At 40.2% G+C, this 25,169-nt stretch overlaps 1 pseudogene; it reads left to right on the forward strand.

The window, feature by feature from the left end:
* Positions 1 to 724: 724 nt before the first annotated feature.
* LOC101277365 (elongation factor 1-alpha 1-like) lies at positions 725 to 25,169 on the forward strand (annotated as a pseudogene).

The raw sequence follows: 25,169 nt of genomic DNA on the forward strand, positions 1-25,169 counted from the left end.
CTACTTATTAGTGCAGGGCTTTGAAAAAGGGGAACCAAAGCAAAAGCCGTTGGAAAAATTCAAGAAACTCAGCCCAAAAAGGAGACCCCTCTGAATTTTTGGAAGAGCTTTATCAAGACTACAGACATTATACTAACTCAGATCCCGAAGCCCCTGGAAATATTAGAATGGTACATTTGACCTTCTTTGGTGGGGGGGGGGGGAGGTAAAGTGCCTCAGATATCAGGAGAAAAGTGGCAAAAATTAGATGGTACATTTGGAGTGAACCCTTCTCAATTGGTAGATGTTGCTTTTAAAATGTTCAATAGGGAATAACAACGGAAGAAAGAAGATGCAAAACAAAATGCACTTTTTTGGCAGCAACACCGGATTCCCAGAGGGTGAGTAACCCGAAGAGAGGTAAGCCACTGTTGGGGAAGGAACAATGCACTTCCTGTTCCTTACTGAATGAACGCTGGAAATCAGATTACCCTAGGCTAAATCATAAGATGAAAAACAATAAAAGATGAGAGCCTCTCATAGGGTAGGAAGAGAGGAACACTCTGATGAATTCAGAGGTCCAGGGGCTCCCTTGGACTTGAGGCACCTGATTCCCTGTAGGAGTCCAGGGTAAAACTGCCCGTAGAGAACGAGGTGATTAGCTTTCTGATAGACCTCACCCTGAAGTTTTTCACCAGAGCAGCTTGACATCAGAGTCCCACCCAAACACGCTTTAAGCCTACAGATGGTGCTCATGAAAACCCCAGGAAAAGAGAGAGAACACTTTCCTCCGAGGTCTGTGAAAAGGTAAGAACAGATGTGTGTGCTAACAACGCCCAAGGGAAGGCCAAAAACACATGGCCAGTACGAAACCCATTAAATAGGGACACTGGGACACCTAATCAAAAACAATATGCTCTGAGGCAAGGGGATCACTTCTCCCACAGATTGACTTGTCAAAATACCAGCCAGTGGAGTCAGAAAAGGACAAAGAGTGGGGTTTCCCTTGGATCCCACCTCACCTGGCTGAAAATGTAGTGTACGATTGTTCTGATTCCTGAGGCACTCTTGGACACTGTGCTGTACCTATTTTGGGAGAGATGCCACCTTAATGGATTCAAAAATAGATAATGGGGCCTAACCTACAACAGGCCAGCCAGCCAGTCACTCAGAATTGTATGATTTGTGCTAAAAAGAACCCAAAGAGTGCTCTTAAGCTTCCCCAGAGGAACCTGCACCACCAAGGACTGGACTGGAATGCCTTGAGCTGCAGGAAATTTCAGATACCTGCTGGTGTTCGTGACCATTTCTTCAGGATAGGTAGAGGTATATCCCACCTGGACAGAAAAGGTCTGAATAGTGCTGTTACCGAATCTGATCTGACTGCTTGCCATTCGAAAATCAATCAATGAGAGAGAGAGATTGATAGGAAAGTTGCTTTTCATCAGAACGCCAGCAATCTGGGTAGACGGTGAACTCAGTGTCCCCCCAAAACCACCTCTGAAAATTCTGCTCAGCCATGGAAGTTTTTAAAAGGAACAAGGGAAGTGATCTCAGTTAATCATGGAGATAGGGTGTCAGAGTTGTCGCCATCTCCCACGGTGTGCAGGCTTGTTGACCTCTTGTGATTTTTCTTATATGCTATCTTGTTCACACAGTGTGTTCACACGATTACTAAAAGTGAAGCTAGGGAAGAGATCTGGTCATCTGTTAATTACTTATTCTTCATTTCTACTTTGATCTCTACAGAAAGAACCAACAGATTAGGTAAGATATTGTGTGATCAAAAGATTTGAAAGGTGTGCTAGGGCTGGAGATGAGTAGAGCATGGGGGCGCCTGGTTTGAGGTTAGTGACAAGACGAAGGGACCTCCTGCAAAGAGAGCTTTCCTGCCAAAAGCTGCTCACAAATCCCCCTTGTTAGAACATCATTCCATTTCTATGGGATTATGGGTGAAAGTCCATCTTCCGTAACTTCTTCCTGCCGACTTAGGGCGCGGTATTCTTAGCATGGAAGATGTCGACGTGGGTCTGTAGCATCTCTTTGCTCACAGCTGTAGTTGCCCGTTTACATATACTGGAAGAACAAGCTACGATTATTTTGATGCCCACAAAGGTATAGATTATTATGAGCAATAGTGTTAATCCCATTTTCTTAAGGCCGTTCTTGGAATTGTGCTAGCCCTAGACTCAGTACTGCTCAAGATAGAGCAGTTTGTGTCATGGCTGCAGTCTGGTCATCATTGCAGTTGGCTTTTTCCCTCTGTTGGCAGTTATAGTATCTGTAAAACAACTCAGGAATGTGCATCAGACACTGTGACTCAATCTTCCTAATCATTAGCTGCCTCAGCCTGCTGTTTTGTGACTCAGTGAGGCCTGGGAGACTTCGGCTTTTCTATAAACAAGAGGCAGGAGACAAGGTGGGGTCTCCATACTGGATGGGGGGCCCGCAGGGTTCTACTCAGTTCTCATCCCCCCTCTTCTCTGATACTCCTCAATGCTGAGGAGGGACAGGTGCAGACCGAAAAAAAGGAGTAACGTTTTGGATAGAGAGGCTAATCATAAACTTGACCAAGGAACCCACAGGGTGCTGTTCAGTTTCACCAGCAGATACTGCTTTCAGAATGGCTGGTGGTATCTGAGTCCGACACAACTCAGGGAATTCAAGTTCTTGGCAATACAGAATTGTATATGAAATGACATTCACAGTGGCCACCCAGTTTTACCTTGGATGTCTGAACCACAGCTACTCCATTTTGACTGTACAATACATTTCTCTCCTTAATGGACAAAGCAGGTGTCACCATTAATGATTTTAGTGCTTTTCTAGATATGAGGAGATGCAAGAATTTGGGCTCATGAAAGCTTCTCCTGAGAATATCTCACTACCTGAAGGCCTGTCCTGCCAGTTTTTCTCAGAACACGGAGTGCCTCGTTGCTGATCTCCACCCTGAACTCCCTTCAGGGTGTGTTGAAGGTCAGCAACTGCAGTGGCTTGTGACTCAATCCTTGCAGAGGCAGATGGCAAGTGCCAAGTTTTGGTCTGCAGGGCCCCCTCATGGTCATAAGTTCGACCATGGTTTGGAAGGCATTTCATGACCATTTCATCCCATGGTGCTAGGAATGTTCATTCCTAGGTCAGGCGAGGATTTTGTTAATAGGCCACTCAATGTGCTATTACTGGACTAGGCCTTATTAACAGTAGCCAAAAGTCTCTGGACCACCTGTCCTGCTAGTCTGTTATGGTCCAGGAAAGAATTCCCTCTTGTTGCTTCTTCCCATATCTAGAGTTACACTATTACAATCATTGACCTTACATAGAACTATATATCTGATCAACTGTTTCAAGTTGCCTAGTCATCATTATTTTTATCAGTCTGTCATACATTTGGTAATACAAGAAGCAACAATTTTGTAAAATAGGAAATATAGAAAACAATATAGCTAGCAGTATTAGTAAGGTCATAAGTAAGAATTTAAGTTAAGAACTTCCATTAGGTGCAGCCCAATATATCCCCAGGTCATCTGACTTAGTCTATTCTGTACCAAACCTTATCTTTAAGGGAAATTATATCTTGGCATTGTCCATAGGGCACCCAGCCCAATTTCCTAATGTTACTAGGCTGGATATCCTTAGTGTGGTTTAATTGTTCCCAACATAAGGGAGCCTTTAAACTTCAATGACCATAGCCTGGTGTTAACCACATAAATCCATCCCATAATTGTGGGAGGTTATATTCTTTGGCTGAAATTTTGCTTGTTGCTGTGATTGAGCTTGAGTAACTTTAGAAGAAAATTTACATTTATGACCAGAATCAGAGCAGGTATTATTTATTGGCCAGGGGAGGGGATCCCACCTCCCCTGGCCAATAACGTCAGTAGTGGCCTGAACAGAACTATAATTTCTTTCTCCTAGAATAAATTCCCTAAGGGCTAACCAGTAAGAGCCATGGAGTGGAAAAATCCACCAAGGTAACCAAGAAGTACTGGGTATAGTTAATTGACTATAAACCTACCAACCGGGTCAAATGTAGCTCTGCATAAGATTGTGAAATACAGTTGGTTCATAAGCAAATGTGTGAGCAATTATCAAAGTAATTGATATATAAGCCTGGTCCAGCATCTTGGGTCAGCTCTCCACTTCAGATGTCGTCTTCTTCCTATCCTGGTCTGATAGTTTCTCCTCTCTCTGAGCATTGTTTTAAGGTGATTTTAACGTCAACAATCCTCTCTATAGGCCAGTCCAGTGCAGAGGCCCTTTCTAAGTGGAAATATTAATCAAAGACTCAATTCCTTTCAGTTTTGCTGTGCATGAGCTAGTTAAGAGTATTTGATAAAAGTCCTTCCATCTAGGTTGGAGATAGTCCTTTAAATTATGCATAATCATCTGGTTGCAGGTCATGGGGCATCTCATCTCCATCCAAAGACAGATTACTGAGATAAGCTTCAGAAACAAATAGAGTGTCCTTTTACTAATTCCATTAAACTTTGCAACAATATAACCTAACAGCGAGGAACTATCTGGGATGTGAATCTTAGTAAATACAGACCACAATTAACAAAACTAGACTTTAATATCTACTGAAACATAATTTTCTCTCTAAAATTATCCTCATTTCTACCAAATACAGCCAAATTAAAATTATTTGTTTGCAAAATGAGTGATTAATTGATCATATAGGCTCTTTTTAAACTGATTGTGCTGAAACTTTCCATAAGGAGTCTTCAGATTGAACCTTCGAAAAGGCCTTTAGGAAAACCACACCAAGGGCTAGTCACAGGTTTTATCTTACAAATTTGGGTGAATTCCTTCCTTTTTGAGGTCTCCCAAATACCTTAAGATTTCTGAACCTGTTAGGAGGTGGCCTTCCTAATTTATCTGATAAAGCTGCTGGAACTAAGAGTTTCCAATTTCTGGAGGGATCAGGTAGAGAGAAAACTGCTTCAGTTTTCCTTACAAAGGTATAATTTACCAAATTCCCGTAAGTCATAATTACCTTAAGGGGAAAGTTTTCTTTTTACCTGGAAAAAACACAGATTAAAAGCCAGTAATATTTTAGACAAAACCAAAAATATAACCACATTCATCACTTTACTCCTATGTAATCTTTTTTTTTTTTTGGTTTGTTTGTTCTTTGTTTTTCTGATAATAAAATTTTAATCATTACCCTTTCCTCAGACTGTTTTTTCTTTGTTTTCTGTGGTACGCGGGCCTCCCACTGTTGTGGCCTCTCCCGTTGCCCGAGCACAGGCTCCGGACACGCAGGCTCAGCGGCCATGGCTCACGGGCCCAGCCACTCCGCGGCATGTGGGATCTTCCCGGACCGGGGCACGAACCCGTGTCCCCTGCATCGGCAGGCGGACTCTCAACCACTGCGCCACCAGGGAAGCCCCTCAGACTGTTTTATCTCTTTTTTTTTTTTCACTCACACACTGTATTTTATTTTTACAAAAAATAAACTGACACCAAGCATTGTAAATGTATGATCACAACAAAAGCAACAATGATTGCAGTTACCAAACATGAAACACACTCATACTATGTCATAATATTGACATTCAGTCCAGTAATCCTCCACTGTAATAGCTCCTTTACTTTGCAGTGAAAGTTGATTTGTATATTTTTTGCCTCTGTGTCCTTGTGGGATTTTTTTTTTCCAAACAGAAAGTCATAAAAATTATAATCATCCTCATCAGTTCACTCAGTCCCATGTAATATTTTTTCATCTTGATCTTTTGTTAGCACTTTTATGAAGTCATTAGTTTTCCATTAGAGTTCGGAAAATACTTATTCATTCAGTTCAGCAGTATAGTCAGTTACCAGAAACCTGTACTTGTCAATCTTTTCCATGAATTCCTTGAAGATGAAACCCTTTTATAGGAACATATTTGCAAAAGCATCAGAGTACACCCAGAACTCTCTGTAAATGACAAAAGACTTAAAAATGACCACGGTTAAAGATTTGATGAAAGGTCATAATAATGCAATTGACAAGGAAATTTAGTTATTTTTGAGATATACATTTTAAAGTAATAACTAGAATTATGACTTATAACATTATACCAGAACATATAAGAGTTTTAGAAATTTCATGTAATGTCTGAAACACTTATATTAACATATTTCCATACAAATAACCCACAGAAAGTTTAGTATTAGTTGTTTTCTTTGTTTTTTATACTGCAGGTTCTTATTAGTCATCAATTTTATACACATCAGTGTATACGTGTCAATCCCACTTGCCCAATTCAGCACACCACCATCCCGACCCCACCGCGGTTTCCCCACTTTGGTGTCCTTACGTTTGTTCTCTACATCTGTGTCAACTTCTGCCCTGCAAACTGGTTCATCTGTACCATTATTCTAGGTTCCACATACATGCGTTAATATATGAGATTTCTTTTAACATCTTTATTGGAGTATAATTGCTTTACAATGGTGTGTTAGTTTCTGCTTTACAACAAAGTGAATCAGTTGTACATATACATATGTTCCCATATCTCTTCCCTCTTGCGTCTCCCTCCCTCCCCCACTCCCTATCCCACCCCTCTAGGTGGTCACAAACCACCTACCTAATCTCCCTGTGCCATGCGGCTGCTTCCCAGTAGCTATCCACCCTACATTTGATAGTGTATATATGTCCATCCCAATCTCTCACTTTGTCACAGCTTACCCTTCACCCTCCCCATATCCTCAAGTCCATGCTCTAGTAGATCTGTGTCTTTATTCCCGTCCTACCCGTAGGCTCTTCATGACATTTATTTTTTCCTTAGATTCCATATATATGTGTTAGCATACAGTATTTATATTTCTCCTTCTGACTTACTTCACTCTGTATGACACACTCCAGGTCCATCCACCTCACTGCAAATAACTCCATTTCTTTTTTATGGCTGAGTAATATTCCATTGTATATATGTGCCACATCTTCTTTATCCATTTATCTGTTGATGGACACTTAGGTTGCTTCCATGTCCTGGCTATTGTAAATAGAGCTGCAGTGAACATTGTGGTACATGACTATTTTTGAATTATGGTTTTCTCCTGGTATATGCCCAGTAGTGGGATTGCTGGGTCATATGGTAGTTCTATTTGTAGTTTTTTAAGGAACCTCCATACTCTTCTCCATACTGGCTGTACCAATTCACATTCCCACCAGCACTGCAAGAGTGTTCCCTTTTCTCGGCACCCTCTCCAGCATTTATTGTTTCTAGATTTTTTGATGATAACCATTCTGACTGGTGTGAGATGATATCTCATTGTAGTTTTGATTTGTATTTCTCTAATGATTAATGATGTTGAGCATCCTTTCATGTGTTTGTTGGCAATCTGTATATCTTCTTTGGACAAATGTCTATTTAGGTCGTCTGCCTATTTTTGGATAGGGTTGTTAGTTTTTTTCTTATTGAGCTGCATGAGCTGCTTGTAAATTTTGGAGATTAATCTTTTGTCAATTGCTTCATTTGCAAATATTTTCTCCCATTCTGAGGGTTGTCTTTTGGTCTTGTTTATGGTTTCCTTTGTTGTGCAAAAGCTTTGGAGTTTCATTAGGTCCCATTTGTTTATTTTTGTTTTTATTTCCATTTCTCTAGGAGGTGGGTCAAAAAGGATCTTGCTGTGATTTATGTCATAGAGCGTTCTGCCTATGTTTTCCTCTAAGAGTTTGATAGTGTCTGGCCTTATATTTAGGTCTTTAATCCATTTTGAGTTTATTTTTGTGTATGGTGTTAGGGAGTGTTCTAATTTCATAGTTTTACCTGTACCTGTCCAGTTTTCCCAGCACAACTTATTGAAGAGGCTGTCTTTTCTCCACTGTATATTCTTGCCTCCTTTATCAAAGGTAAGGTGACCATATGTGCATAGGTTTATCTCTGGGCTTTATATCCAGTTCCATTGATCTATTTTTCTGTTTTTGTGCCAGTACCATACTGTCTTGATTACTGTAGTTTTGTAGTATAGTCTGAAGTCAGGGAGTCTGATTTCTCCAGCTTCGTTTTTCTTTCTCAAGATTGCTTTGGCTATTCGGAGTCTTTTGTGTTTCCATACAAATTGTGAAAATTTTTGTTCTAGTTCTGTGAAAAATGCCAATGGTAGTTTGATAGGGATTGCATTGAATCTGTAGATTGCTTTGGGTAGTAGAGTCGTTTTCACAATGTTGATGCTTCCAATCCAAGAACATGGTATATCTCTCCATCTAGTTGTATCATCTTTAATTTCTTTCATCAGTGTCTTATAATTTTCTGCATACAGGTCTTTTGTCTCTTTAGGTAGGTTTATTCCTAGATATTTTATTCTTTTTGTTGCAATGGTAAATGGGAGTGTTTTCTTGATTTCACTTTCAGATTTTTTATCATTAGTGTATAAGAATGCCAGAGATTTCTGTGCATTAATTTTGTATCCTGCTACTTTACCAAATTCGTTGATTAGCTCTAGTAATTTTCTGGTAGCATCTTTAGGGTTCTCTATGTATAGTATCATGTCATCTGCAAACAGTGACAGCTTAACTTCTTCTTTTCTGATTTGGATTCCTTTTATTTCCCTTTCTTCTCTGATTGCTGTGGCTAAAACTTCCAAAACTATGTTGAATAAGAGTGGTGAGAGTGGGCAACCTTGTCTTGTTCCTGATCTTAGTGGAAATGCTTTCAGTTTTTCACCATTGAGGACGATGTTGGCTGTGGGTTTGTCATATATGGCCTTTATTATGTTGAGGAAAGTTCCCTCTATGCCTACTTTCTGCAGGGTTTTTATCATAAATGGGTGTTGAATTTTGTCGAAAGCTTTCTCTGCATCTATTGAGATGATCATACGGTTTTTCTCCTTCACTTTGTTAATATGGTGTATCATGTTGATTGATTTGCATATATTGAAGAATCCTTGCATTCCTGGAATAAACCCCACTTGATCATGGTGGATGATCCTTTTAATGTGCTGTTGGATTCTGTTTGCTAGTATTTTGTTGAGGATTTTTGCATCTATGTTCATCAGTGATATTGGCCTGTAGTTTTCTTTCTTTGTGACATCCTTGTCTGGTTTTGGTATCAGGGTGATGGTGGCCTCATAGAATGAACTTGGGAGTGTTCCTCCGTCTGCTATATTTTGGAAGAGTTTGAGAAGGATAGGTGTTAGCTCTTCTCTAAATGTTTGATAGAATTCGCCTGTGAAGCCATCTGGTCCTGGGGTTTTGTTTGTTGGAAGATTTTTAATCATAGTTTCAATTTCAGTGCTTGTGATTGGTCTGTTCATATTTTCTGTTTCTTCCTGGTTCAGTCTCAGCATGTTGTGGATTTCTAAGAATTTGTCCATTTCTTCCAGGTTGTCCATTTTATTGGCATACGGTTGCTTGTAGTAGTCTCTCATGATCTTTTGTATTTCTGCATTGTCAGTTGTTACTTCTTTTTCATTTCTAATTCTATTGATTTGAGTCTTCTCCCTTTTTTTCTTGATGAGTCTGGCTAATGGTTTATCAATTTTGTTTATCTTCTCAAAGAACCAGCTTTTAGTTTTATTGCTCTTTGCTATCATTTCCTTCATTTCTTATTCATTTATTTCTGCTCTGATCTTTATCATTTCTTTCCTTCTGCTAAATTTGCAGTTTTTTTGTTCTTCTCTAATTGCTTTAGGTGCAAGGTTAGGTTGTTTATTTGAAATGTTTCCTGTTTCTTAAGGTAGGATTGTATTGCTATAAACTTCCCTCTTAGAACTGCTTTTGCTGCATCCCATAGATTTTGGGTCGTCGTGTCTCCATTGTCATTTGTTTTTAAGTATTTTTTGATTTCGTCTTTGATTTCTTCAGTGATCACGTCGTTATTAAGTAGTGTATTGTTTAGCCTCCATGTGTTTGTATTTTTTACAGATCTTTTCCTGTAATTGATATCTAGTCTCATAGCGTTGTGGTCAGAAAAGATAATTGATATGATTTCAGTTTTCTTAAATATACCAAGGCTAAATTTGTGACCCAAGACATGATCTATCCTGGAGAATGTTCCATGAGCACTTGAGAAAAATGTGTAACCTGTTGTTTTTGGATGGAAGGTCCTATAAATATCAATTAAGTCCATCTTGTTTAATGTATCATTTAAAGCTTGTGTTTCCTTATTTATTTTCATTTTGGATGATCTGTCCATTGGTGAAAGTGGGATGTTAATGTCCCGTACTATGATTGTGTCATTGTCGATTTCCCCTTTCATGGCTGTTAGTATTTGCTTTATGTATTGAGGTGCTCCTATGTTGGGTGCATAAATATTTACAATTTTTATATCTTCTTCTTGGATTGATCCCTTGATCATTATGTAGTGTCCTTCTTTGTCTCTTCTAATAGTCTTTATTTTAAAGTCTATTTTGTCTGATATGAGAATTGCTACTCCAGCTTTCTTTTGGTTTCCATTTGCATGAAATATCTTTTTCCATCCCCTCGCTTTCAGTCTGTATGCGTCTCTAGGTCTGAAGTGGGTCTCTTGTAGAGAGCGTATATATGGGTCTTGTTTTTGTATCCATGCAGCCAATTTGTGTCTTTTGGTGGGAGCATTTAGTCCATTTACATTTAAGGTAATTATCGATATGTATGTTCCTGTTCCCATTTTCTTAATTGTTTTGGATTTGTTATTGTAGGTCTTTTCCTCCTCTTGTGTTTCTTGCCTAGAGAAGTTCCTTTAGCATTTGTTGTAAAGCTGGTTTGGTGGTGCTGAACTCTCAACTTTTGTTTGTCTGTAAAGGTTTTAATTTCTCCATCAAATCTGAATGAGATCTTTGCTGGGTAGAGTAATCTTGGTTGCAGGTTTTTCTCCTTCATCACTTTATGTCCTGCCAGTCCCTTCTGGCTTGCAGAGTTTCTGCTGAAAGATCAGCTGTTAACCTTATGGGGATTCCCTTGTGTGTTATTTGTTGTTTTTCCCTTGCTGCTTTTAATATGTTTTCTTTGTATTTAATTTTTGACAGTTTGATTAATGTGTGTCTTGGCATATTTCTCCTTGGATTTATCCTGTATGAGACTCTCTGTGCTTCCTGGACTTGATTAACTATTTCCTTTCCTATATTAGGGAAGTTTTCAACTATTATCTCTTCAAATATTTTCTCAGTCCCTTAGTTTTTCTCTTCTTATTCTAGGACCCCTGTAATTCGAATGGTGGTGTGTTTAATGTTGTCCCAGAGGTCTCTGAGACTGTCCTCAGTTCTTTTCATTCTTTTTTCTTTATTCTGCTCTGCAGTAGTTATTTCCACTATTTTATCTTCCAGGTCACTTATCTGTTCTTCTGCCTCAGTTATTCTGCTATTGATCCCTTCTAGAGTAATTTTAATTTCATGTATTGTGTTGTTCATCATTGCTTGTTTCCTCTTTAGTTCTTCTAGGTCCTTTTTAAATGTTTCTTGCATTTTCTCTATTCTGTTTCCAAGATTTTGGATGATCTTTACTATCATTATTCTGAATTCTTTTTCAGGTAGACTGCCTATTTCCTCCTCATTTGTTAGCTCTGGTGGGTTTTTACCTTGCTCCTTCATCTGCTATGTGTTTTTCTGTCTTTTCATTTTGCATATCTTATTGTTTTGCTGTCTCCTTTTCGCAGGCTGCAGGTTCATAGTTCCCGTTGTTTTTGGTGTCTCTCCTCAGTGGCTAAGGTTGGTTCAGTGGGTTGTGTAGGCTTCCTGGTGGAGGGAACTAGTGCCTGTGTTCTGGAAGATGAGGCTGGATCTTGTCTTTCTGGTGGGCAGGTCCACGTCTGGTGGTGTGTTTTGGGGTGTCTGTGGACTTATTATGATTTTGGGCAGCCTCTCTGCTAATGGGTGGGGCTGTGTTCCTGTCTTGCTTGTTGTTTGGCATAGGATGTCCAGCACTGTAGCTTGCTGGTCGTTGAGTGAAGCTGGGTGCTGGTGTTGAGATGGAGATCTCTGGGAGATTTTCACCGTTTGATATTACGTGGAGCTGGGAGGTCTCTTGTGGTCCAGTGTCCTGAAGTTGGCTCTTCCACCTCAGAGGCACAGCACTGACTCCTGGCTGGAGCACCAAAAGCCTTTCAACCACACACTCAGAATAAAAGGGAGAAAAAATAGAAAGAAAGAAAGAAAGAAAGAGGATAAAATAAAGTAGGATAAAATAAAATAAAGTTATTAAAATAAAAAATAATTATTAAGAAAAAAAATTTTTTTAAGAAAAGAAAACCCGGACGGTCAGAACCTTAGGACAATTGGTGAAAACGAAGCTATACAGACAAAATCTCACACAGAAGCATGCACATACACACTCACAAAAAGAGGAAAAGGGGAAAAAATAATAAATTTTGGTCTCAAAGTCCACCTCCTCAATTTCGGATGATTCGTTGTCTATTCAGGTATTCCACAGATGGAGGGTACATCAAGTTGATTGTGGAGCTTTAATCCGCTGCTCCTGAGGCTGCTGGGAGAAATTTCCCTTTTCTCTTCTTTGTTCGCACAGCTCCCGGGGTTCAGCTTTGGATTTCCCCCTGCCTCTGCGTGTAGGTCACCTGAGGATGTCTGTTCTTCACTCAGACAGGACAGGGTTAAAGGATCAGTTGCGCTGGGGTCTCTGGATCACTCAGGCCAGGGGGAGGGAGAGGTACAGATATGGGGCGAGCCTGCGACAGCAGAGGCCGGCGTGACATTGCACCAGCCTGAGGCGCACCGTGCATTCTCCCGGGGAAGTTGACCCTGGATCACGGGACCGTGGCAGTGGCGGGCTGCACAGGCTCCCAGGAGGGGAGGTGGGGATAGTGACCTGACCTTGCACAAGCACAGGCTTCTTGTTGGCTGCAGCAGCAGTCTTAGCGTCTCATACCTGTCTCTGGGGTCCACGCTGTTAGCCGCGGCTCGCACCCGTCTCTGGAGCTCCTTTAAGTGGCGCTCTTAATCCCCTCTTCTCGCGCACCAGGAAACAAAGAGGGAAGAAAGGGGTTCCCTGGTGGCGTAGTGGTTGAGAGTCCACCAGCCGATGCAGGGGACATGGGTTCGTGCCCCGGTCCGGGAAGATCCCACATGCCACGGAGCGGCTGGGCCCGTGAGCCATGGCCGCTGAGCCTGCACGTCCGGAGCCTGTGCTCTGCAACGGGAGAGGTCACAACAGTGAGAGGCCCGCGTACCGCAAAAAAAAAAAAAAAAAAAAAAAAATAGGGAAGAAAAAGTCTCTTGCCTCTTTGGCAGCTCCAGACTTTTTCCCGGACTCCCTTCCGGCTAGCCGTGGTGCACTAGCCCCTTCAGTCTGTGTTCATGCCGCCAACCCCAGTCTTCTCCCTGGGATCTGACCTCCAAATCCCTAGCCTCAGCTCCCAGCCCCCGCCCGCCCCAGTGGGTGAGCAGAGAAGCCTCTCGGGCTGGTGAGTGCTGGTCGGCACCGATCCTCTGTGCGGGAATCTCTCCACTTTGCACTCCTCACCCGTGTTGTTGTGCTCTCCTCCATGGCTCCGAAGCTCCCCCTTCCACCGCCCCGCAGTCTCCGCCCGTGAAGGGGCTTCCTCGTGTGTGGAAACGTTTCCTCCTTCACAGCTCCCTCCCACTGGTGCAGGTCCTGTCACTATTCTTTTATCTGTGTTTTTTCTTTTTTCTTTTGCCCTACCCAGGTACGTGGGGAGTTTCTTGCCTTTTGGGAGGTCTGAGGTCTTCTGCCAGCATTCAGTGGGTGTTCTATAGGAGGAGTTCCACGTGTAGATGTATTTTTGGTATATCTGTGGGGAGGAAGGTGATCTCTGTGTCTTACTCTTCCACCGTCTTCTCCAGAATCCGATATTTGTTTTTCTCTTTCTGACTGACTTCACTCTGTATGACAGTCTCTAGATCCATCCATGGCTCCACAAGTGACTCAATTTCATTCCTTTTTATGGCTGAGTAATATTCCATTGTATATATGTACCAGATCTTCTTTACCCATTCATCTGTTGATGGGCATTTAGGTTGCTTCCATGACCTGGCTATTGTAAATAGTACTGCAATGAACATTGGGATGCATGTGTCTTTTTGAATTATGGTTTTCTCTGGGTATATGCTCAGTAGTGGGATTGCTGGATCATATGGTAATTTTATTTTTAGTTTTTTAAGGAACCTCCATACTGTTCTCCATAGTGGCTGTATCAACTTACATTCCCACCAACAGTGCAAGAGGGTTCCCTTTTCTCCACACCCTCTCTAGCATTTGTTGTTTGTAGATTATCTGATGATGCCCATTCTAACTGGTGTGAGGTGATACCTCATTGTAGTTTTGATTTGCATTTCTCTAATAATTAGTGATGTTGAGCAGCTTTTCATGTGCTTCTTGGCCATCTGTATGTCTTCCTTGGAGAACTGTCTATTTAGGTCTTCTGCCCATTTTTGGATTGGATTTTTTGTTTCTTTAATATTGAGATGCATGAGCTGTTTATATATTTTGGAGATTAATCCTTTGTTGATTCGTTTGCAAATATTTTCTCCCATTCTGAATGTTGTCTTTCATCTTGTTTATGGTTTCCTTTGCTATGCAAAAGCTTTAAAGGTTTGACGTTTCATTAGGTCCCATTTGTTTATTTTTGTTTTTATTTCCATTACTCTAGGAAGTGGATCAAAAAAGATCTTGCTGTGATTTATGTCAAAGAGTGTTCTTCCTATGTTTTCCTCTAAGAGGTTTATGCTGTCCGGTCTTACATTTAGGTCTCGAATCCATTTTGAGTTTATTTTTGTGTATGGTGCTGGGAATGTTCTAATTTCATTCTTCTACATGTAGCTGTCCAGTTTTCCCAGCACCACTTCTTGAAGAGACTGTCTTTTCTCCATTATATATCTTTGCCTCCTTTGTCATAGATTAGTTGACCATAGATGCATGGATTTATATCTGGGCTTTCTATGTTGTTCCATTTATCTATGTTTCTGTTTCTGTGCCAGTACCATATTGTCTTGATTACTGTAGCTTTGTAGTATTGTCTGAAGTCAGGGAGTCTGATTCCTCCAGCTCCGTTTTTTTCCCTCAAGACTGCCTTGGCTATTCGGGGTCTTTTGTGTCTCCATACAAATTTTAAGATGTTTTGTTCTACTTCCGTAAAAAATGCCATTGGTAATTAGATAGGGATTCCATTGAATCTGTAGATTGCTTTGGGTTGTATACTCATTTTCACAGTATTGATTCTTCCAATCCAAGAACATGGTATATCTCTCCATCTGTTATCATCTCTAATTTCTTTCATCAGTGTCTTATAGTTTTCTGCATGCAGGTCTTTTGTCTCCCTAGGTAGGTTTATTTCTAGGTATTTTATTCTTTTTGTTGCAATGGTAAATGGGAGTGTTTCCATGATTTCTCTTTCAGAGTTTTCATCATTAGTGTATAGGAATGTAAGAGATTTCTGTGGATTAATTTTGTATCCTGCAACTTTACCAAATTCATTGATTAGCTCTAGTAGTTTTCTGGTGGCATTTTTAGGATTCTCTATGTATAGTATCATGTCATCTGCAAACAGTGACAGTTTTACTTCTTCTTTTCCAATTTGTATTCCTTTTATTTTTTTCTTGTCTGATTGCTGTGGCTAGGACTTCCAAAACTACGTTGAATAACAGTGGTGAGAGTGGACATCCTTGTCTCATTCCTGATCTTAGATGAAATGCTTTGCATTTTTCACCATTGATAATGATGTTTGCTGTGGGTTTGTCATATATGGCCTTTATTATGTTGAAGTAGGTTCCCTCTGTGCCCACCTTCTGGAGAGTTTTTATCATAAATGGGTGTTGAATTTTGTCAAAAGCTTTTTCTGCATCTATTGAGATGATCATCTGGTTTTTATTCTTCAATTTGTTAATATGGTGTATCACATTGATTTTGCATATATTGAAGAATCCTTGCCTCCCTGGGATAAATCCCACTTGATCATGGTGTATGATCCTTTTAATTTGTTCTTGGATTCTGTTTGCTAGTATTTTGTTGAGGATTTCTGCATCTATATTCATCAGTGATATTGGTCTGTAATTTTCTTTTTCGTAGTATCTTTGTCTGGTTTTGGTATCAGGGTGATGGTGGCCTCATAGAATGAGTTTGGGAGTGTTCCTTCCTCTGAAATATTTTGGAAGAGCTTGAGAAGGATGGGTGTTAGCTCTTCTCTAAATGTTTGATAGAATCACCTGTGAAGCCATCTGGTCCTGGACTTTTGTTTGTTGGAAGATTTTTAATCACAGTTTCAATTTCATTACTTGTGATTGGTTTGTTCATAATTTCTGTTTCTTCCTGGTTCAGTCTTGGAAGGTTATACTTTCCTAAGAATTTGTCCATTTCTTCCAGGTTGTCCATTTTATTGGCATACAGTTGCTTGTAGTAGTGTCTTAGAATGCTTTGTAGTTCTGCAGTGTCTGTTGTAACTTCTCCTTTTTCATTTCTAATTTTATTGATTTGAGTCCTCTCCCTCTTTTTCTTGATGAGTCTGGCTAATGGTTTATCAATTTTGTTTATCTTCTCAAAGAACCAGCTTTTAGTTTTATTGATCTTTGCTATTGTTTTCTTTGTTTCTATTTCATTTATTTGCTCGGATCTTTATGATTTCTTTCCTTATGCTAACTTTGGGTTTTGTTTGTTCTTTTTCTAGTTCTTTCAGGTGTAAGGTTAGAATGTTTTTGAGATTTTTCTTGTTTCTTGAGGTAGGCTTGTATAACTATAATCTTCTCTCTTAGAACTGCTTCTGCTGCATCCCATAGGTTTTGTATCATCATGTTTTCATTGTCATTTGTCTCTAGGTATTTTTTGATTTCCTCTTTGATTTCTTCAGTGATGTCTTGGTTATTTAGTAACGTACTGTTTAGCCTCCATGTGTTTGTGTTTTGTACGTTTTTTCCCTGTAATTCATTTCTAACCTCATAGTGTTGTGGTCAGAAAAGATGCTTGATATTATGTCAGTTTTCTTAAATTTACCGAGGCTTGATTTGTGACCCAAGGTGTGATCTATCCTGGAGAATGTTGCATGCGCACTTGAGAAGAACGTGTAATCTGCTGTTTTTAGATGGAATGTCCTATAAATATCAATTAAATCTATCTAGTCTATCGTGTCATTTAAAGCTTCTGTTTCCTTATTTATTTTCATTTTGGATGATCTGCCCATTGGTATAAGTGAGGTGTTAAAATCCCCACTATTATTGTGTTACTGTCGATTTGCTATTTTATAGCTGTTAGCAGTTACCTTATGTATTGAGGTGCTCCTATGTTGGGTGCATAAATATTTATAATTGTTATATCTTCTTCTTGGGTTGATCCCTTGATCATTATGTAGTGTCCTTCTTTGTCTCTTGTAACAGTCTTTATTTTAAAGTCTCTTTTATCTGATATGAGTATAGCTACTCCAGGTTTCTTTTGATTTCCATTTGCATGGAATATCTTTTTCCATCCCCTCACTTTCAGTCTGTATGTGTCCCTAGGTCTGAAGTGGGTCTCTTGTAGACAGCATATATATGGGTCTTGTTTTTGTATCCATTCAGCAAGCCTGTTTTTTTTGGTTGGAGCATTTAATCCATTCACGTTTATGGTAATTATCGATATGTATGTTCCAATGACCATTTTCTTAATTGTTTTGGGTTTGTTTTTGTAGGTCCTTTTCTTCTCTTGTGTTTCCCACTTAGAGAAGTTCCTTTAGCATTTGTTGTAGAGCTGGTTTGGTGGTGCTGAATTCTCTTAGCTTTTGCTTGTCTGTAAAGCTTTTGATTTCTCCATTGAATCTGAATGAGATCCTTGCTGGGTAGAGTAATCTTGGTTGTAGGTTCTCCCCTTTCATACCTTTAAATATATCATGCCACTCCCTTCTGACTTGTAAAGTTTCTGCTGAGAAATCATCTGTTAACCTTATGGGCATTCCCTTGTATGTTATTTGTCATTTTTCCCTTGCTGCTTTCAATAATTTTTCTTTGTCTTTAATTTTTGCCAGTTTGATTACTATGTGTCTTGGCGTGTTTCTCCTTGAGTTTATCCTATATGGGACTTGCTGTGCTTCCTGGACTTGGGTGGCTATTTCCTTTCCCATGTTAGGGAAGTTTTCAACTGTAATCTCTTCAAATATTTTCTCTCATCCTTTCTCTCTCTCTTTTCCTTCTGGGACCCCTATAATGCAAATGTTGTGGCATTTAATGTGGTCCCAGAGGTCTCTTAGGCTGTCTTCATTTCTTTTCATTCTTTTTTCGTTAGTCTGTTCAGCAGCAGTGAATTCCACCATTCTGTCTTCCAGATCACTTATCCATTCTTCTGCGTCAGTTATTCTGCTATTGATTCCTTCTAGTGTAGTCTTCATTTCAGTTATTGTATTGTTCATCTGTTTGTTTGTTCTTTAATTCTCCTAGGTTTTGTTAAACATATTTTGCATCTTCTCGATCTTTGCCTCTATTCTTTTTCCGAGGTCCTGGATCATCTTCACTATCATTATTCTGAATTCTTTTTCTGGAAGTTTGCCTATCTCCACTTCATTTAGTTGTTTTTCTGGGGTTTTATCTTGTTCCTTCATCTGAGACATAGCTCTCTGCCTTTTCATCTTGTCTGTCTTTCTGTGAATGTGGTTTTTGTTCCACAGGCTGCAGGATTGTAGTTCTTCTTGCTTCTGCTGTCTACCCTCTGGTGGATGAGGCTATCTAAGAGGCTTGATGGGAGGGACTGGTGGTGGGTAGAGCTGACTGTTGCTCTTGTGGGAAGAGCTCAGTAAAACTTTAATCCACTTGACTGTTGATGGATGGGGCTGGGTTCCCTCCCTGTTGGTTGTTTGGTGTGAGGCAACCCAACACTGCAGCATACCTGGTGTCTTTGGTGGGGCTAATGACAGACTCTGGGAAGGGCTCACGCCAAGCAGTACTTCCCAGAACTTCTGCTGCCAGTGTCCTTGTCCCCACGGTGAAACAGAGCCACCCCCCACCTCTGCAGGAGACCCTCCAACACTAGCAGGCAGGTCTGGTTCAGTCTCTGCTGGGGTTACTGCTCCCTCCCCTGGGTCCCAATGCGCACATTACTTTGTGTGTGCCCTCCAAGAGTGGAGTCTCTGTTTCCCCCAGTCTTGTCAAAGTCCTGCAATCAATTCCCACTAGGCTTCAAAGTCTGATTCTCTAGGAATTCCTCTTCCTGTTGCCAGACCCCCAGGTTGGGATGCCTGACACGGGGCTCAGAACCTTCACTCCAGTGGGTGGACTTCTGTGGTATAAATGTTCACCAGTCTGTGAGTCACCCACCCACCAGTTATGGGATTTTATCTTACTGTGATTGCACCCCTCCTACCATCTCATCGTGGCTTCTCCTTTGCCTTTGGATGTGGGGTATCCTTTTTGGTGAGTTCCAGTGTCTTCCTGTTGATGATTGTCCAGCAGCTAGTTGTGATTCTGGTGTTTTCACAAGAGGAAATGAGAGCACATCCTTCTACTCCACCATCATGGTTCCTCTCTATGTAATCTTTTTTGCTTAGCTTTGTGAAATCAGTTTCCCTTAGACTCTTTAAAATTTCTTACCCATTTTAGCTGTATGCTTTAAAGTTTTCAGATACCTGTACTTGTCAAAGTCATTTTCCATGAATCTTCCTGAAGATGAAGAAGCTGATGCTTTGCAAAACATAACTGTCTATGAATGGCAACGGGCTTAAAAACGCAACGTTAGAGATATAATTACAATTTTTTTTACAAAGGAGCTTAACCAAGATGTTGTGACATGCAACATTTTAAGATAACACCTAGAATTATGACAACATATCAGGGCATAGCAGATTTTAGGAATTTCATATAAATTTTGGAATATCTATATTAATGACATTTACTTATATAACCGAAAGTTCATCTCCAATCAGTTGAGAATGTTTCTCAAGTAATTTTAACATACCAAATAAGCCTAATTAGTTTTACATTCCTCTCTGATATGTCTCAGGGTTCCTTTGAAGCAAGCACATCTCAGAGTTAGCTGGAGGTTAAAAGAAATTTAGTTAGAATTTGATATTTGGGAAGTTTGTTAAATATATCAGAAAGGTTTTAAAACACATGAGGTCACTGTGAAATATTACTTATTCACTTAACTAAAGGCTTTAAGAAAGTTTTCCAAAAAAATTACTTAAAGGCACAGAAACTCACACAATCTGTTATCAAAAGCAACACTCCAAGAAAACTTTCTTCCCTTAACAGAGAGAAAATTAAACTCCAGTCTTATACCAGCTTACTTTTTTTTTTTTTTTTTTTTGTGGTACGTGGGCCCCTCTCACTGTTGTGGCCTCTCCCATTGCGGAGCACATGCTCCGTTCGCACAGGCTCAGCGGCCATGGCTCACAGGCCCAGCCGCTCCGCAGCATGTGGGATCCTCCCAGACCGGGGCACGAACCTGTGTCCCCTGCATCGGCAGGTGAACTCTCAACCACTGCGCCACCAGGGAAGCCCCCAGCTTACTTTTAACAAGAAAATCTGCTTACTAAATTGAATTAAATCTAAATTTGGTCAATTCTATCCATGCACAAACCGTTTATCTTAGGATTTCTTTTCCACAAAACTTCCATCACTTTCTGTATCCAAATAGTTTGTCCCTTATTTTTCCCATCTAGAGACAACCAGCTCTAAGACAAAATTACTTTTCCCTTAATGAAATGTAATTCCATCCTTTATACCTCCTTTTTTAAAACACACATCTTACTTTCCTACTGTATACTGAAATGTATTTCTTTATTATTTCTAGTAGCCTTAGCTACATGATTAAGATAGAATCCTCAACTCTTAAAATCTTAGTTTCCAGTGAAAACTAAGAAATAAGCAATTATGAACTGTCTTCTGCATTAGCATTCAATAGATTGGCAAATATAAATACCAATAATAATTTCTAAATATAGGTGCTTTCTTATAGAGAATATCTAAGGGTGGCACCAAACATATTCATCGATAGTTCTGAACACTTTTAGTTTTTCCAAAAAGGGAAGCCAATGTCAGGTAATATTTCAATATTTCTTTTTTGGGAGGGAATGACCTAGTTATTAAACTTCCATCATTTAACTCAATTTGGCATAACTCTAAGATTTCAATTTACCAAATATCTGGAGTTATTATGTTTAAGTACACATGTCTAAAACATGATCATTTCTAAACAATTCACCCAAAAACTCTTGCCTCATTTGCATTCAATTTACTTATAAGAATTTTATCACAATAATTTAATTTTCTTGCTGACAAATTTGCAACAGATATAACAAGGTCTTGTTTGTTATTTCTATTAAACCCAAGTATAATAAAAGTATTATACTTAATGTTCATGACTCTAAAGACATTTCTACATTAATTAGATCAGCAAACTTAAACTAACCTAAATACCAGATATCAACCTAATATTGAATAATTCCCAGTTCACATGAACCTGAAAGCCATTTTGTCTAGCTACTTTTATATTTAATTTGTAAGTGCTTGCTTACTTTTAAGTCAGTTAAGTAGAGCTCTTTATAGATTCAATTTTGATAATATTTTCCAGAGGTAGAGATATTTCATATGTATAATGTGTTCACAGACATATAAACAGACAACACTAGAGCTCTCATAGGTTCACTTGAAAAAACTCAGTTATGGGACTTCCCTTGTGGTGCAGTGGTTAAGAATCCACCTGCCCATGCAGGGGACATGGGTTCGAGCCCTGGTCCAGGAAGATCCCACATGCTGCAGGGCACCTAAGCCCATGCACCACAACTACTGAGCCTGCGCTCTAGAGCCCACGAGCCACAACTACTGAAGCCCGCACACCTAGAACCTGTGCTCTGCAACAAGAGAAGCCACCACAATGAGAAGCCTGCGCACTGCAATGAAGAGTAGTCCCCACTTGTTGCAACTAGAGAAAGCCAGCGTGCAGCAACGAAGACCCAACACAACTAAAAATAAATACATTTAAAAAATAAAAATTTAAAAATATATTTAAAAACTCAGTTATGAATCAGGTATTACAATATAAACTTACTAGTTTACAAAGGAATAAACGTTGCTTGCTCAGATGATAAAGGCTTTACTATTTGTTCTTGATAAACCCTTAGAAGGCTTATGAACTAAACTTTGGCTGATGGAGCCTTCAGTCCAAGGATCACACGTTGATTACATAAGCTCCTAAGAGCCCAGGTAGATCATCTACATCTCAAAGGCACAGGAAACAACTTCTCCCAGAAAGGCCCTTCTCTAAGGATCAGAATTTAAAGAGATATTTTTCCAAGCTAGATTTTTCTAATTGCATATACAAGGAAAGGAATCTGTTTTGGAGTTTCAAAAGAGTTTCATCTTGGGTTTCCCTGGTGACGCAGTGGTTGAGAGTCCGCCTGCTGATGCAGGGGACACGGGTTCGTGCCCTGGTCCGGGAAGATCCCACATGCCGCGGAGCGGCTGGGCCCGTGAGCCATGGCTGCTTAGCCTGCATGTCCGGAGCCTGTGCTCCGCAACGGGAGAGGCCATAACAGTGGGAGGCCCATGTACCGCAAAAAAAAAAAAAAAAAAAAAAAAGAGTTTCATCTTAACCAGTTTTTCTCTAGAGTCTAAAGAGTATTGTGGCCACACAATGTTATAATAAAATACCATCTTTCTCTTAGTCATTGTCTCATAACAAAAATCTTTCCCATTTCAAAAGACAAAAGATAGAGACGAAACACAAATTCACAAACCAGACTGGTCACAAACCCAAATCCTCCTCAAGCCCGTGGAGAGACCAATTTGGAATCTCACTTTTTTTTGCTCCCTTAAAGAATTGACACTCTATGGCAGCGAAGACTGACACTCATCAAGGTCAAAGGGCAGCAAGCTGCCACAGAACAGGTAAGAGAGATTGGCTGGTGCTAGCTCCAGCAGATTTACCCACATCTAGAGCCCATCAGCTCTTAAAGTTGCAAGTTTCATTTCTATCAACCTGAAGTAAAAAGGCAGCTGGTGTCAGGCAGGAAAGAGACCAGGAGAGTCCTCTAAAAAATTGGCTTAGTCAGCGGCCAAGACCTCCCCAGAAATTTCCCCACGAAGGCCAGCTAGCCACAAGCAGCTGACTCATCACTACTGTCCTGGTGCATTGCTGTGGCTGGTGGCCTTACTCCAGGAAGCCCAGAGGACCCAAATATCATGAGAGTTCAGCTCCACATTGGGTGCCAAAACATCTGTTACCAAATCAGATCCAGCTGCTCGCCACTCGAAAATCAATACATGAGAGAGAGATGTTGGTAGAAAGGAAAGCTGCTTTTCATCAGAATGCCAGCAATCTGGTTAGATGGTGGACTCAGTGTCCCCCAAAACCCACCTCCAAAGTTTCTGCTTGACCATGAAAGTTTTTAAAGGGTAAAAGGGTGTAATCTCAGTTAATCACTGAGATAGGGGATCAGAATGGTCACCATCCCCCACTGTACGCAGGCTCGTCTGCAGGCTTATAGACTTCTTGTGGTTTTTCTTTAGATGCTATCTTGTTCACACAGCTTTTTCACAAGATTACTGAAGGGAAAGCCAGGGAAGAGATTTCGTCATCTGTTAATTACTTATTCTTCATTTCTACTTCTTTGATCTATGGAAAGAGCTAACAGATTAGGAAGGTATTATGTGATCCAAAGATTTGAAAGGTGTGCTAGGGCTGTAGATGTGTAGAATATGGAGGTGCTTTGTTTAAGGTTAGGGACAGGGCAAGAGGTGTCTCCTGCAGAGAGCTCTTTCCTGCCCAAAGCTGCTTACGGTATGCCTGGGTCTTGGACAGACTGAAAGCTGAACATGAGCATGTTATCACCATTGACATCTCCCTGTGGGAATTCGAGAACAGCAAGTACTATGTGACCATCATTGATGCCCCAGGACACAGAGACTTTGTCAAAAGCATGATTACAGGCACATCCCAGGCCGACTGCGCTGTCCTGATTGTTGCTGCTGGTGTTGTGAATTTGAAGCAGGTATCTCCAAGAACATGCCCTTCTGGCTAACACTCTGGGCGTGAAAGAACTGATTGTCGGAGTTAACAAAATGGATTCCACTGGTCACCTTACAGCCAGAAGAGATACAAGAAAATTATTAAGGAATTTAGCACCTACATTAAGAAAATTGGCTACAACTGTGACACAGTAGAATTTGTGCCAATTTCTGGCTGGAATGGTGGAACCATGCTGGAGCCAAGTGCTAGCATGCCATGGTTCAAGGGATGGAAAATCATCTGTAAAGTTGCCAATACCAGTGGAACCACACTGCTTGAAGCTCTGGATTGCATCTTGCCACCGACTTGTCCAACTGACAAGTCCTTGCATCTGCCCCTCCAGGATGTCTACAAAATTGGTGTTACTGGTACTGTCCCTTTGGGTCAAGTGGAGACTTGCGTTCTCAAACCTGGCATGGTGGTCACCTTTGCTCCAGTCATTGTTAGAACTGAAGTAAAGTCTGTTGAAATGCACCATTAAGTTTTGAGTAAAGCCCTTCCGGGGGACAATGTGGGCTTCAATGTCAAGAGCATGTCTCTCAACTATGTTTGTCATGGCAATGTGGCTTGTGACAGCAAAAATGACCCACCGGTGGAAACATCTGGCTTCACAGCTCAAGTGATTATCTTGAACCATCCAGGACAAATCAGCATTGGATATTCACCTGTGCTGGACTGTCACACAGCTCACATTGCTTACAGGTTTGCTGAGCTGAAAGAGAAGATTGATCATCATTCTGGAAAAACAAGCTGGAAGATGTCCCCAAATTCTTGAAATCTGGTGATGTTGCCATTGTTGATATGCTTGTTGGCAAGCCCATGTGTGTTGTGAACCTCTATGACTATCCTTCTTGTTCGTTTTGCTGTTCATGACATGAGATAGACAGTAACTGTGGATGTCATCAAAGCAGCAGACAAGAAGGCAGCTGGAGTTGACAAGGCACCAGCTCTGCCCAGAAAGTTCAGAAAGCTAAATGAATATTATCCCCAATACCCTTTTTTAAATTAAAATATAGTTGAACTACAATTTTGCATTAGTTTCAGGTATACAGTCAATTGATTCAGATAAATATATATGCTATACAGTAGTCCTTTTTGGTTATCTACTTTATATATAGTGCTGTGTATATCTTAATCCCCCACTCGTAATTTATACCTGTCCCCCCACATCCCCTTTAGTAACCCTAAGTTTTTCTGTGTCTGTGGGTCTATTTTTGTTTTGTATCTTTTTTTAAAGATTTTTAAAATATAAGTGATATTATATGATATTTGTCTTTGGCTTACTTCACTTAGTATGATAAGCACTAGATCCATCCATGTTGCTGAAAATGGCATTATTTCATTCTTTTTTTTG

The sequence above is a fragment of the Orcinus orca genome, chromosome 13 (assembly GCF_937001465.1).
Source record: "Orcinus orca chromosome 13, mOrcOrc1.1, whole genome shotgun sequence".
Classification (NCBI taxonomy): Eukaryota; Metazoa; Chordata; class Mammalia; order Artiodactyla; family Delphinidae; genus Orcinus; species Orcinus orca.